The 15222-nt window shown below is 33.7% G+C and overlaps 1 protein-coding gene across 1 annotated transcript in view; it reads left to right on the plus strand.

Annotated features, from left to right (window-relative positions):
- Nucleotides 1–15222, plus strand: part of TTC29 (tetratricopeptide repeat domain 29) — a 251030-nt gene that overhangs the window by 24989 nt on the left and 210819 nt on the right. The gene's annotated exons all lie outside the window — the stretch shown is intronic.

The raw sequence follows: 15222 nt of genomic DNA on the forward strand, positions 1-15222 counted from the left end.
GAAAAAACCCACAGATCTTTGGGTTGTGACTACCAAAGTAACCAGAAAGGAAAGAACAACAACAAAAAAAAAAAAAAGGAAAGAAAGAAAGAAAGAAAAAGGAAAAAAAGAAAAGAAAAACCCACTTTGATACATCTTTATGAAATATCAAAATGCTAAGTATACAGAGAAGATACTAGAAGCTTTCAGGGTTTGGGAGAATGGTTGTCATCAAGAAACAAAGATCAGACTACCCTCACAGTTGTCAGTAATAATACTTGGTTCTATAAGAAAAGGGAGGATGTCTTTAAGATATGCAGAACGATTATTTTAACTTAGAATTCTGTACCCAGATAAACTCTTAATCAAAACTGAGGGCAAAACAAAAATCTTTTCAGATATGAGGACTGGAAAACATCTCTTCCTATGCAGTCTTTCTGGACCCTTCATCCCTGCCCCAAATGGCCACTTTAGAGTCTAGGGGAAAGAAAAGAGAATTCAAGAAAGAGGAAGCTAGGGGGCTAAGAAAAAAAGTACTTAACTCAGAAGTTCAAAATGAATGTTACAAAGTTGCTTTAAAACTGTTGTGATTAAGCACCTGAAAGTTCTTAGTGGTAAAGGTTTAATATATACGTAACACATACATTAAGGTCAAGAAAATGATTAGGAAATTGAGATTTGTGTATCACTTAAATGTTCCATTAAATGTGGAAAGGTAATATAACATATGCTATCATCTATATTATTTATATACAAAAATAATAATATAGAAATATTAATATATAAAACATACAACCAACAAAATTTGCAAATAGATCAATTGTACCCAAAACTTTCCCCTGAACTGAAATGTCACTTCTATTAAATACCAAATTTTCATGTGTGTATACATACACATATACATATATATTCTGTTCCATTGACTTATTTGTCTTTTCTTGTGTCAGTGCCACAAATCACTTTATTAATATAGTTAAAATGTATTTTATATCTGGCAGACAGTCCCCCTCTTTGTTCCAAATGATCAGGTTTTTCTTGTACATTAACCATTCTATATGAATTTTGAATTATCTTGCCAAGAGTCAGGAGAATATAATTGAGGTTTTATAAGGACTGCCTTGATTTTATGTTATTTTAGGAGAATTGGTATCATTAAAATATTGAATCCCACATTGGCAAGAACGTCCATTTAACAGTACATGGTGTTAAATAATAGGAGTGACAGCAGGGATCCCTTCAAATTCCTTACTTTAGTGGAAATGATTCTGATGTACCCCAAAACATGAAGCTTTATGCTATAGGGTTTTAATAGATACATATTACCAAGATAGAGAATTCATTTTTTACTTTCCACTTTTCTTAATCAAAAATGAGTTTTGAACTTTGCTAAATAATTTTCTAACATCTCCTGAGATTATCATAAAGTTAAGAGATTTTCTAATTTTGAACCGTTCTTGGAATTCTGGGATAAACCCTACGTATTCATTATGGTTTTAGTTTGCTATGAGTTCTTTTTTTGGGGGGTGGTATGAGGGAAATTTGTATCTAAATTATAATAACATTAACCCATAATTTTCTTTTCTTTTGCTACACTAAAAGCAGTTACTATAATTGTAATAGAAGATATATTATCTCTTCCATTCCTGATACAATTTTGATGACTTATCTATTTTTGTTTTTCTTGATTATAAAGTACTTGCAAAATTTATTTGTCTTTTCACATAACCAGGTTTTTTTGTTTGTTTGTTTTATGGGTCACATTTTTTGTTCTCTATTTTATGAATTCATGCATTTGCCTTTAATATTTCCCTTCCTGTCCTTTATTTGACTTCATGTCATTGTTTAATTTGTTAGGATTTTATTTCTAGCATCCTAAGGTGAAAGCTAGCTTTTTCACTCCCAAGTGCTGCTCTTGTTTTCTAACAAATGAATTTAACTTATAAATTTCCTTTTAATACCATGATGATTTCTTCCCCCAGGATTTAATGTTTAATTTTTTCTTTCAGTTCTAAGTGTATGAAAATTTCTACAGTGGTTTCCCCTTTTGGCCATGAATAAACTAGAAGTGTATTTATAAATTTGCAGGTGAATAGTTCTTTCTTGTGGCTTTTTGGGTTTTTTTTTTTTTTTTTTTTTTGCAAGAGGGAATGCAGGATTGGGGAGTGAATATATACTTGTGCTCAGGAAATGTGCCATATGTGATATCAGTTTATGACATTTTTAGTGTGGCCAGTACATGATTAATTTTATGAATATTCCTTGTATGTCTGAAAAATAAATATATATTTTCTATTTGGTAGATAGTTCTCATACAGAAAATGATCAGAATCTAATGATTGAGCCTGTTATTTCAATCAAGATAGACAATTGTTATTCAAATCTTTTTTCCCTCTATTTAATTTATAATTTTCTGAAAAAAATATATTAAGATCAATTTCTCCTTTTTCTGTGAATTTTATATATTTTGAAGCTATTGTTATTAAGGTGTTGTTTTCTAGCTGCCATATTTCTCAGTAAAATAATCTATTTATGAATCTCTAATATTCATATGCCCTTTTAATTTTTTATGCCGATTCTATTTTATTTGATATTAATAATGTTATATGATCTTTATTTGTGTTGGCATTTGCGCTATTATAAAAAAATACAAAAGGAACAAATAACATGTTCTCCATTTCAAGGAAGTTATAATCCCTACTATATATCTATCTTGTATAATTTTTTTAAAGTTTGAATTCAAGGCTCTTTTATTTTATCTTCTCACAAATACTTCCTTTTGTTCTTCCAATATTCCTATTGTTGCACATATTTGATTTGATATACCCTAAGGTCTTAGTTATAAGTAGGAATTTCCTAAATGTTTGAGATAGCTGCAACAAAATTAACATTCAGGAAATGCAATAAAATGCAACATTCAGGAAAATAGGATAGCTATATACAGATATTGTCTGACAAAAGCTTCAAAATTATCAACTTATTTTTTGTTTTTATTAATTTAGTTTTTACTAAATGTAAAATGAAAAGTACGTTCTGGAAGTTTGATCACTGTGTACATATAGTTTGTGAGAAATCCTGGCTTCACTGTTTGTATGTGTAATGCATACCTCCTTGGCAACGGTAATTAAAGAGCACACAGTATGAAAGGTTTCTTCACATGGCTTACAACATGGTAGTTACCTTTTTAAGCATTCATGTTTGAAAGGGGAAAATATATTCTTGATTTATTTTTTGATATGGGGAAAATTGAAATATATTTATTGGAAAGAATTATGACACAAAAAAATTTTAAAAACCTAATGAGGTCACCAGCTGCCCTAAAATAGTCAGAACTTGATATTTATCTTCAGTTAAATTTACTCCAGATTTCTCATCCAAGAAATAAAGAATGATAGAGCAAGAATGAGCCTAAAAATCATTTGTTTTTTGGGTTTTTTAATCTTAAAAAAAGGCAAAAGAAAAAAGAGGGGTATATGTATACGTATAGCTGATTCACTTTGCTGTACAGTAGAAACTAACACAACATTGTAAAGCAACTATACTCCAATTAAAATTAATTTTTAAAAAAGGCAAAAGAAAAAGAATATAGTTAACAGATCCTAACGGATAGTTTTGCAAGGAAAAGTTTTATAAAGGTACATATTTTTTTCTCATGACAAAATATTGCCTCACTAGAAGAAATGCCATAATAAGAGACATCTAAATGTAGGTTTTATTATTTACCCTCACACTATCTTCCATTACATTGCTGAAAAGAGCACAAATAATGTTTTGTTTTCATTTCTAATTTATGTGATTTTTCCCTTTGTAATTTAAACATCAGTTATATATTTCTTAGATACCTGTCATGTTTATAGCCCAATGTACACTATTTTTCTTGCCATCATTTTAATAACTACTTACACATTATAAAGGGATATATGTTTGGAAAGAGCAACATTTGAATATGTATGATAAAGCCATAGGGGTAAGGAATTGATTGGTTTACTTTTCCCAAAGAAAACCTCCACATGCAGTTGTTTAATGTGAAAGGTTTTTTCCTGAAAAGGTTAAAAAAGTTCTAATCAACTTTTGTACATTATGTAGAACTTCATTTTCTAAACTCTGCAAAAGAAAGTTTCATATTTAATGGGAAATCATGAATTATTCCATTTATTATCTACTTCCTCCTTTCAAAGACATGATCTGGATAAAAGGCGGGGTGAATAATTTCAAAAAAATACAATACATTTTTAATGGGAAGGTGCAAACTACAGATTCTCATGACTATTAGCAAGTGTAGAGGAAACAGAATTTTACTTGCAAAATTCGTCAAACTCTTGCAAAGATAAAATGTATGACATACTTTAGTTAAAAAAAAATACAGTGAGCTGAAGTTTTCTTTTTAATGCAACTTGTTGTTTTTACTAAGTTTTGTCTTTATATTCTCCAGCTTTCCATCTTTATTAAAGTTTGATTATTTCCCTCAATTTATGTGGAAAATTGATAGTTCTTTTATTTATAAAGGTGTAAAGATGAAGAATTGAAAGAAAAGTTTTAAGTGATATTATTTGAGACAAAATTTCCTAAGTAATAGAATTTCAAGAAATTTGGAGAGCAATCACTGAATTGTTTAAAAAAAAACAGAGTGACTCATATTATATGGAGTTTTATGCTAATTAAAACTGTAAGTACTAATTTAGACAAAAATATGGCGTTGAGCTAGAATGATCATGTTTACATGTGTGTATAGTCCATTGTTTGTAGCATGAACCTTATTTTTTGTTTTTCTTACATTTATTGCCATGAAAGTAGGATACAGAATCTGACAGGATATTATTTATTCAGGTTTTTTTTTATCATTATAACTTAATCCAAAAGCTAAGATTATTTTTAGGCTTTATTTTTCAGGCTCTATTTAACTGGATAAGTTACAATATAATCAATATAAATTGGTTATATAATTATGTTTTCCTATAGTGGAAAGTTACAGTGTAAATTGAAAGAAAAGGACTTGATACGATTGCTTCGTTTAGCCAAAGGTGTTTAGATTCAAGTGTGGTACTTCTGGGTTGAAAATATGTTCCCTGAAAATTCTTCTTAAACAATGACATTCATTTTATACCTTTCCATGTTTGATCTTTGGCATAAAACATTCTTTCATTAAAAAGTTTGAATTTCTTGAAGGGGTTTGCAAGTAATAAGACCATTTATAAAGATTATATCTGTAATTAGCCTCACATAAGGAGGTTTCTTCTGGTGCTTTTTCACTGAACTGCTAATGAAATACTTTAAAAATTGTTTAAGTTTGAGATTTTTCCAGTAAAGAAAATCTTTCAGTAAAGAAAATGTGTGTGACGGCTACATGGGTAAATATTTTGGTAATACCTTATATTGATTGATGCATAGTTTATTCCTTCCTGATTGATGATGATCACTGTACTTCAAATATTTGACTGAATGGAAATCATTTGAGTAAATCATTCTTACAGGGTATACACATAAAAAAATGCCTTTATATTATTAAGGGAATCATTTAAAGACATTGTAAGGATTGCAGTCAGTACTTCTTGCTGAATAACCACAGCTTTCCTCTGATAAAGGCTAATAATCACCAGCAAAAATGCTATTTGACAGATTAACATTTATTGATCTCACAAAAAGTTACTGCCTTTTGTGCTAAATACCAGCTCTAACATAATCGAATCTGAGAAATCATCTTTATTCCATTCTACACCTATAGCCCATATATCCTAAAATAAAAATCACTCATGTTGAAGTGAATTCTTACTGTGCTATTGGGAGAATTCTTTGCTGATCAGATTTTTTAGTATTTTATTTTTTGTCGAAAGAATTAAATTAGTAATAGTCACATTTACAAAATGCCATGGGGTAAACTCTCTTATTATTATTAACATTTTTAGAAAAGAATTAAACGTTGAACTTAGTTAAATAATTGTTTTCCAAATGGAATTTTTCAATGTACATATACCTTTAAAATGTTGAAGTTCTAACTGTGCTTTCTAAGTTTGATTATTAATAGGTGAAAATTTGTATTTTCAAAAAACACGAAGCAAAACTTGTATATGTAACAGTTTCCTCTAAAAATTCAAATTAGCAAACTTCTAATTGTTTAGAAAATCACAAAAAATTATATTCCATAACCTCTTGGGGGTGGAATTTATTTCTTTAGTTATCAAGTACATACAGCTATAAAATGAATCTAAATCTAAACTGAAACAAAAGTCCTGCTATATTAATAACTTATGTTCTGATTTGATAACATTTTATGTTGATTAGTTTTTTCGGTTTATACAATTAAAGGTGATATCACATTTATTTGGATGGTAATTCTAGTGAAGTTTCCAGAAACTATAAACTTACACATGTGTTAGTGGTATTTCTTTGGAATGAAGCTAAAATGTTAAATATTTCAATCTTTATTAGAGGGGTTTATATAAAATTATAGCAATAAAAAGTATATTATAGTACAATTAAGTATAGCACAATAGATATATCTTCATAATTATTTTAAATATTTTCTCTTAAAGTAAATATGACCAATATATTTTACAAAGAAAATCAAGATTGTTATAATGCCTGTGATATTAAAAATTCCTGTTACAAGATTAGTCACAACTGCAATAATATTATGAGTTATTTGGTTTATTTTAAATATATGTTAAAACTATGCATGAGGGGCTTTCCTGGTGGCACAGTGGTTAAGAATCCGCCTGCCAATGCAAGGGGCACAGGTTCGAGCCCTGGTCCGGGAAGATCCCACATGCCGCGGAGCAACTAAGCCCGTGCACCACAACTACTGAGCCTGCGCTCTAGAGCCCACGAGCCACAACTACTGAAACCCCTGCACCTAGAGCACATGCTCTGCAAGAAGAGAAGCCACTTCAATGAGAAGCCCGTACACCGTAACGAAGAGTAGCCCCCGCTCCCCACACACAGCAGCGAAGACCCAACGCAGCCAATACTAACTAAATAAAATTTAAAATATATATATATGAGCTGCAATGATTGTATCATGTTCATTATATGTTCATTTTTCTTAAAGAAGTTCTCCAAAAATGTTAAGGAAAAATTAATAACAATATTTATATTAATAACTAATTCTAATTGTAATATTAATTATAATGATAGATACATTCTTTTGTTCCAAGTATAACAAATTCTAAATACTTTTTGAGATAGTAACACATGAATAGTCAAATTAAATTATATAGAAAATAAGTAGTGATTACCAGGTTATTTATGATTCGTGGACATGCTGAGATACAAAATGAATTTGTTTTAGAGAAACCATCATAATTTTAAAAGTGTTTTTTTTTGTTTTTGTTTCTTCTGCGGTACGCGGGCCTCTCACTGTTGTGGCCTCTCCCGTTGCGGAGCACAGGCTCCGGACGCACAGGCTCAGCGGCCATGGCTCACGGGCCCAGCCGCTCCGCGGCATGTGGGATCCTCCCGGACCGGGGCACGAACCCGTGTCCCCTGCATCGGCAGGCGGACTCTCAACCACTGTGCCACCAGGGAAGCCCAAAAGTGCTTTTTATATGCATTTAATTTGGATTAATAAAAATTCCTTACTAAGTATGTATATGTTTCTCTCTAGAATATATTTTTAATTTGTCCAAGCTTGAGAATTTGATGGTTTGGAAACTGTTAAATCTGTGATATGCCACCTGCCCTATTTACATTTTTAACAGTTGAGTATTTGTTGACTGATCCCAAAGACAGCTACATGTTTTGTTGTTACCAGATGGATGAGATAGAATACCATGCATAACTTTACATTTATCTTCTTTGAGTGTCACCTTATTTGCATACCAATTAAAATAATATCTGTATTAAAATGGATAATGAAAGTTATCACATTTACATGATGTGACTGCAGTTTGTGAAATTTCCAGTAGATGCCCCCAGAGACCAGTCAACTCTTTGGAAACCCTTTAAATTTAAAAAGAGCCTTTGCTGTATTGAAACTTTTTTCTTGCTCTATTTTGAAGTACATAGAAAATAAATTTAAAGTTCTAAAAATCTCAACTCCAATGGTTTATTACACAAAATACGTATGAGTGATAGTAGTGTATTCTTAATCCATACCAATCGTTAAAAACCTAAGTGGGTAATATTAAGAAAAACGCTTTCAGTTTTCATTGTAAAAGCATTCTATATGCTTTTAAAGTAAAATCATTTAAAACATAATTTTTTTCTTTCTAATTCCTCTCTCTTTATGTATTTATGTGGCTAAAGAAATGCTATGTCCTTGTTTTAGCTTTTTAGGAAAGAAAAGTATCCTTTTCATACACACAAAAAAACTATAAAACATATCCATACGAGATATGAGTTTTATCAGTGTGTGTGTGTGTGTGTGTGTGTGTGTGTGAAGAAATGGATTTTTTCCTTCAAATTATACCTAATATCTACCTACACTGAAAAGTATGAGTAAGAATAGAGACTCACTTTATTCCATGGAAATTATATTAACTGAAGCTATTTAAGTATTCATTTAAGAGTCAATGTAATTATCTCGTCGTGATTCCAATAACATTTATCCCTACAGTATGAAGGTAAGGCTGTTGTTACTGGCACATAGATAACCCACTGGTGACTTATAAATATTAACTTAATGGAATAAAAGTATTATCCTGACTTTTGATTAGGTATAGCATATCTTTTGAGTTTATCTTTGTCAGATTAAATAAAAGTTTTATGATCTTATTTTAAAGTATTGAGCTTATTGAACTGCTTTTGAAATATTTTACTAAATGTGCAGCTTTACCTTGATACAGTATTTCAGTGTGACTTATGAAAAAATATGTTAAATATATTAATCATATACTAGAATGGTTGATAATGCATTTTAATTTTGAAAGGCCATGTAATAACTAGTATAAATACCTAAATACAAAGAGAATAAGGTAGATTGACATATCTATTCATTCATGTTTTTCATATTTGTACAGTATTATCCTTTTTTATGTTTGTTTTATGTTTGTCGGTGTTTTCCGCATTAGACTTTACACCCTTGTGTGGGAATTGCATCTATCTAATTTGCTTTGCACAGATGCTACTGGTTGTCTGCTCCCTCATTTTAAGGAAGGGGATTCTCTGAGTCACAAAATAACACCAGTCTCTTTCCCCAGTCCAGCGCAAATGTGGATTAACATGGATAAAGAAAATGGCTTTCTTTTTTTTTCTTTTTGATTGATTTACAATGTTGTGTTAGTTTCAGATGTACAACAAAGTGATTCAGTTATATATATATATGTATATTACAAAATATTGAGTATAGTTCCTTGTGTTATACAGTAGTTCCTTGTTGTTTATCTATTTTATATATAATGGTGTGTATATGTTACTCCCAAGAAAGATAATGGCTTTCTAATTGGAGAGTGACATCATACTCGTATAATGATGTCAAATTTCTAAACAATCAATACAAATAAACCCAAAAAATGTGTGCATGATGAGGAGGAGAAGAAAACTTAACAATATTTGATATAATAGGAGGCAATGTGGTAAAGAGAAAAAATTCAGAATTTGTAATCAGAGAAACCTGAGTGTGAAACCCACCCCTGCCACTTATTAGCTTATATGATTTTGGGCAAGTCACAACCTCACTGAAGATCGTTTCTTTATCTGTAAAAATGGAAGTAGTATTTGTAGAGTTGTTGTGTGATTTAGAAATGATGTCTGACACATCATAGGCGCTCTATAAATAGTAGCTATTCAAAATGGTTTAAGGTAGAATTTAAAAATGATATAATATCTCCTCTGTGGCTGCTTAATAGAAAGCTCCCCATTTCCCAGCATCTCCACACATTCAACTGCTATGGAGTTATGTCAGATTGTTCAGATTTACTTTATTCCAGGATACAGATTTTTTTTAACTTAGAATTTTTGGGGAAATTTGGATGTAAATTCAAAATATTTAGAATCTCTATTGAATAATGCCTTTAAATAGTAATAAAAATCCATATGAAATGCATGACCACTTAATTCCATTCTTAAAACCATTCTTCTCCAGCTACATCCCTTAGCCTGGTAAAGCCTTAGGATACTGCAGTGGCAAAGATCTTCCTTAGGATGTAAATTTCTAGATATTCAGCATATCTGTGAATGTCACAACTTCTACTTCTATGAATGGCCTCTTTTCTGTCAGGAGAACTCTCCTCAAACTCCATAATATCAAATCTCTCCAGAAATTTTACTAGAATTCTTAGCTTCCACCCAGTATAGTGACTTCAGGTCAAGGAGATTTTTCTTCTGATACTTAAAAAGAGCATGTTTTAATTTAGATAAGTATTTGTTTTAATATGTAAATAAAACCAAAGACTAATAACTTCATGTCCAAATGAAATAAATAAAATAATGAATTTGGATTCTCTTTGTATTTCTATTTGCGTTTTTAAAAAATTCCTTTTTGTAAGCAAGTAAACTTGGGCTATGATTCTCTGTTATGAAATATAAAGCCTGAGAAATTCACATATAATGGTAGATATTGACAATTTTATAAATATTTTCAGATAGCAAATTTAAAAGATGAAAATTATTCTGGCTAAAAGAAATGATATTCATTAACTATGAAGGTTGAAATAGGAACCCATTTAGTAAAACACTAACTGCTCTTTCTGGCTCTCAAATATTAGTAATGAGGCTTAAATAATACCATACGTACGTATGTGTGTGCACACAAAACTGTGTATAAAATAGAGATGATATCAGCATAGTTATATAGGCATTTTAAATACATGTCTATTTGAAATCTCTTTTGCAAAGAATGGTCTTTTTAAAAAATTTACTAGAAATTTAAAAAATTGATATTAATTATATATCATGGATGTTTTGAAGCTGAAAAATGTCTTGGGTACCAAGACAGTCCCTTCTGAAGCAGTTCATATTCTTTGCTCACAGGGAGCAAAAACTGATTCTGACCAAATAAAATGGAAATGATATTATTAGAAGGATATTTGGTAACTAGCTGAATTTAGGGGAGAACCCGGCTCAAAAGAACAGACATGGGACACTTGAATGGATCTAGGTAGCAAGAACTACTTGCAACTCTAGTCAGAATGTCGCTGCCAGGTTGACTGAGTTCCAGCAACCTTCTACATCTTTGTGTTTCTTGCCTCAAGATTCAAAGTCCTGGGAGAGAGGCCAGTGGCTTAATTTGGGTCACTGATCCACCCCTTGGCTAGGGAGTCTTTGAAATCAAGTCCCACCAAGATGACACACGATGTGCCATTTCCAAAAATACTTTGGAGTACTGCTGTCTGTGGACATGAAACTAGATACTGGGTGGACCAAATCCAGCCAAAGCACCTTCGTCTTCCAGGTGAGGGAAATAAGGCCTAGGGAATGATGTTCTGCATTTCTGTCCCAGCTGGGTTTAGAACTGAGATGGCCTCCTCACATGTACTTATTTTCATTGTTTAAATCAACGTTCTAATTTTTATTTATTTATAATTTTTTTGCCCCAGTATGCTTTCTTTACTCACAGGAAAACATGATGGCAGCCAAGGCATAGACATACAAAGGTGGCAGTGCTTGTTGTTGTTTTTTAATTGAAGTAGAGTTGATTTACAATGTTGTGTTAGTTTCAGGTATACAACAAAGCGATTCAGTTATATATACGTGTATATATATATATATATATATATATATATATATATATATGTATATACACACACATATCTATATGTATACATATAGATATTCTTTTCCAGATTCTTTTCCATTATAGGTTATCACAAGATATTGAATACAGTTCCCTGTGCTATACAGTAGGTCCCTGCTTATCTATTTTATACACAGCAGTGTGTATCTGTTAATCCCAAACTCCTAATTTGTCCCTTTCCCCACCTTCCCCCTTTGGTAACCATAAGCTTGTTCTCTGTGTGGCAGTGCTTGTTTGAGGCAAGGTTGGATTTCCAGCCCCTGTCCCCTCAAACCTCCTTACCATCCCTCATACTGCCCTTTTGGGTACCATCTGGATGTCCCCTTCAGTCTCCTCAAACTCAAGTTATCTGAACCCAGACTTATTATCTTTCCCCAAACCTGTTCATTCTTTTGTGTTCCCCTCTTTAGCAAATTACCAAATACCCACACGCGACTCCTGTTGTCACCCTAGCTCTTCTCTTTCCATCAACCCCAACATCCAATCAGTCACCAAGTAATCGGTATTTTTATCTCCTAAATATGTATTGAATCCACCTACTTCTATTTATCCCCCGCCTTACTTCAGTTCAGCCCCCGTGGCCTCTCCTTTGCGTGAACACCAGAGTCTCCCGTTTCTTCTCCCTGCTCCCGCTTCTGTTCTCTTGGATCTGGTGTGAATTTCAGAGTCAACAAGCTCAAGCATGCTAAATTGAAAGTCTTTGGTTTTTTATGACTTAATTTTAATTCCTGGCCCTAAGCCTCGATCCTCCCTAGTGTAAAATTCCAATCTCATCCCTCTTAGGTAAAGTCAGTCCAATTCAGTGATTTGTCAGGTTATTCAGATTCTAACACTTCCCCTCACCCTGTTTTCCCACGTAGAAGCAACACAACATGGGTGCAGGGTAGAGGGAAATAGGGTTACTAGGTTTTGCAAATAAAAATACAACATACACTTCAATTTGAGTTTCAGAAAAACAGAGCGTTTTTTGGTGTAAGTATTCCCATGCAATATTTGGCTCATACTAATAATACCAAGAAAAAATCATTCGTGGTTTATGTGATATTCAAATTTAACTGGGTATCCTGCCCAGTTTTATCTGGCAAACTTCGGAGTGGGAGTTTGTCAGCATTTACTCCCAGGTCTTAATCTAGGACCTTGTGATAGACATTGAACTTGCCTCCCTGGTATCCATTTCTCCCTCTTTGCTAACATAACTCCAGTTTCATCTGGGAGCAGCAGTGTGCCCCAAGACAGGCAGGATATTTGTTTTTCTAGTCTCCTGCAGCCAGGGATGGCCAAGTGACACAGTCCTCACCCATGGAACCAAAGTGGAACTCCAACAGAAGTTGCAGGAATGCTTTTGCTTTCCCCAATAATGGAGAAAGACACAGCTGATGCCACCGAACTCTCCCCTTTCTTCTTGCCTTGAAGGTGGACGTAATGTCTGGAGCTGGGGCAGCCCTCCAGTGACCAGTGAGGGGAAGGATAAAATAATCCCAGAGGCACGGGCCTTGAACTTGCCAGGCCGTGGAACCAAGGCCAGCAGCTGCCTACCCTTAGGTGTCTTGTGCTGTGAGAAATAGAAACCTCTAGTTTTGAAGGCACTGTGAGCCGAGTTTTCTCTTCCTTGGAGGTGAATGCATTCCTCACCTATGGGATGCTGTCCAGGGGTCCGTCACTGATGTACTCTATTCGTCCTTTTCTGTCAGCTCTGGAAATATGCTGACCTGACTCTTTCAGTAGCTCCCCAGTGCTTCTTATCCGCAGAGTTACAGCTGTGTCCCCCTTCCGTCCCCAGTGGGCAGCGCATCCGACAGCCTTTTAGCACACATCCCCTTGCTGTGGCCAGCGACATTGTGGCAAACATTCCAACCCTCTCTTCCCATTAACTCTTATGTCACACACTCGGAGCCCGCTAGACAATTACGGTGCTGGGCCCGTACCATTCAGAGGCTATGGGACATTGTGCGGGCTGATTCCAATCCTCTTCTGCTGAGAAAGTCTCTGCATTGACTTTTGCTGCCTTTCCATGCCCTTGTGTAGGGGCAGGGGGGTGGGGGGATGGGGAGAGAGGACCTGGCCCTTCTGAGCATCTCACTGTTTCCTTCTCTACACTCTCAGCTAAAGGGCAGAAACAAAAATCTGTGATAGCTCATGTCCTCTCCATTTCAAATATTTTTGGTCATCATTTTGACAAGATGGTGGGTTTTGACTTTTTGGTCTGGGACTGCGGTTTCCTTACTCTCTTTGTGAACTAGTTCTATAACAATAGGTGGCTTGTACTGGCCACCAGGTGCAGGAGGAGGAGGGTTGCAGTTCAGCTGGGACATTCCTTCCATATGATTTTTCTAAAAGACAATCTCTTTGACTCACTTCCCTGACCCAAACCCTTCTACGGCTCTATCCCACTCTTAGCTTGGAGTCCAAACTTCTTACCATGGCTTTGAGGTGTCCATGATCTGGGTCTTTCCCCCCTTTTTTTTTTTTCACTTCCCTCTCCCCACTCCCTTTCTCACTGTAAGTATTTTGTTCTAGACCTAAGCTGATCCCCTGAGTAAAAAATTATTGGCGATGGGAGCTGGGCATTTTTGTTTCATTTGTTTTTTAAACTCTGTAGGGTGAGTCTATTGCAGGACTTCATGTTTCTCAGAGCATCTTCACATACATAATTTTGCTTGGTTCTTAGAAGAATCCTGTGATGTAGGTAGGGCGTAGATTAATACAGGTTAATATACACATTTCACAGATGAGAAGAAATGAAGTCCAGAAAGGTTAGAAAGAGCTGACCTCAACCTTGGGTGTTCTAATTCCAGACTGTCTCCACTCCACACTGAAATGCTTATTGATAGTAGTAGCACATCAAGTCAGTTCTAAATATTTAATTGTCTCCTATTTAAAAAAATGTAAAATAATTAGTATAAAGGTATATCATTAGGCCTCTTGCTTAGTGTAATAATAGCCACCACAGAGCTGGTATTCCATAACCCTGTTTTATTTCCTATATAGCAATTTTCATCATCTGAAATTATTTATGATTTGTTTGCTTATTTGTTGGTTGTGTTCTCCCACTAGAATATACACTTCACAAGGGCATTGAATCTGTTTGGTCTAGAACAATGCCTGGCACTTAGCAGGAAACTCAATAGCTATTTGTTGAATAAATAAATGGGCTATTCAATTGTCATTTCATCTCCTTGCGTATGATTTATTATTGTTAGAAGTGAAATAGTACATAACAAATCATTAAGTTAGTCCTAACTGAAAATAATTTTTAAAATATATTTAGCAAGAGATTTCAATAAACATTTTCTGCATAAATGAATTAATGAATGAATGAACCTCCATAATATACAGTGAAACCACTTAATGGAGCTTTGTTTTGATATTTGACAACACATTTAAATTTTGCTTGCCTTACTGGTTTTTTGTTTTGTTTTGGTGGGTGGCTAACATATTAAGTATTTTTGGATACTGTCAGTTGCTATGGTCTGAATGTTGTGTTCCCTAAAATTCATGTACTGAAATCCTAATCCCCAAAGCTGTAGGTCACTGGGGCTTTTAGAAGGTGATTAGGTCAGGAGGGTGGGGCGCTCATG

Source organism: Neophocaena asiaeorientalis, unplaced genomic scaffold, assembly GCF_003031525.2.
Source record: "Neophocaena asiaeorientalis asiaeorientalis breed wild unplaced genomic scaffold, Neophocaena_asiaeorientalis_V1.1 scaffold7, whole genome shotgun sequence".
In the NCBI taxonomy this organism is placed as follows: domain Eukaryota; kingdom Metazoa; phylum Chordata; class Mammalia; order Artiodactyla; family Phocoenidae; genus Neophocaena; species Neophocaena asiaeorientalis.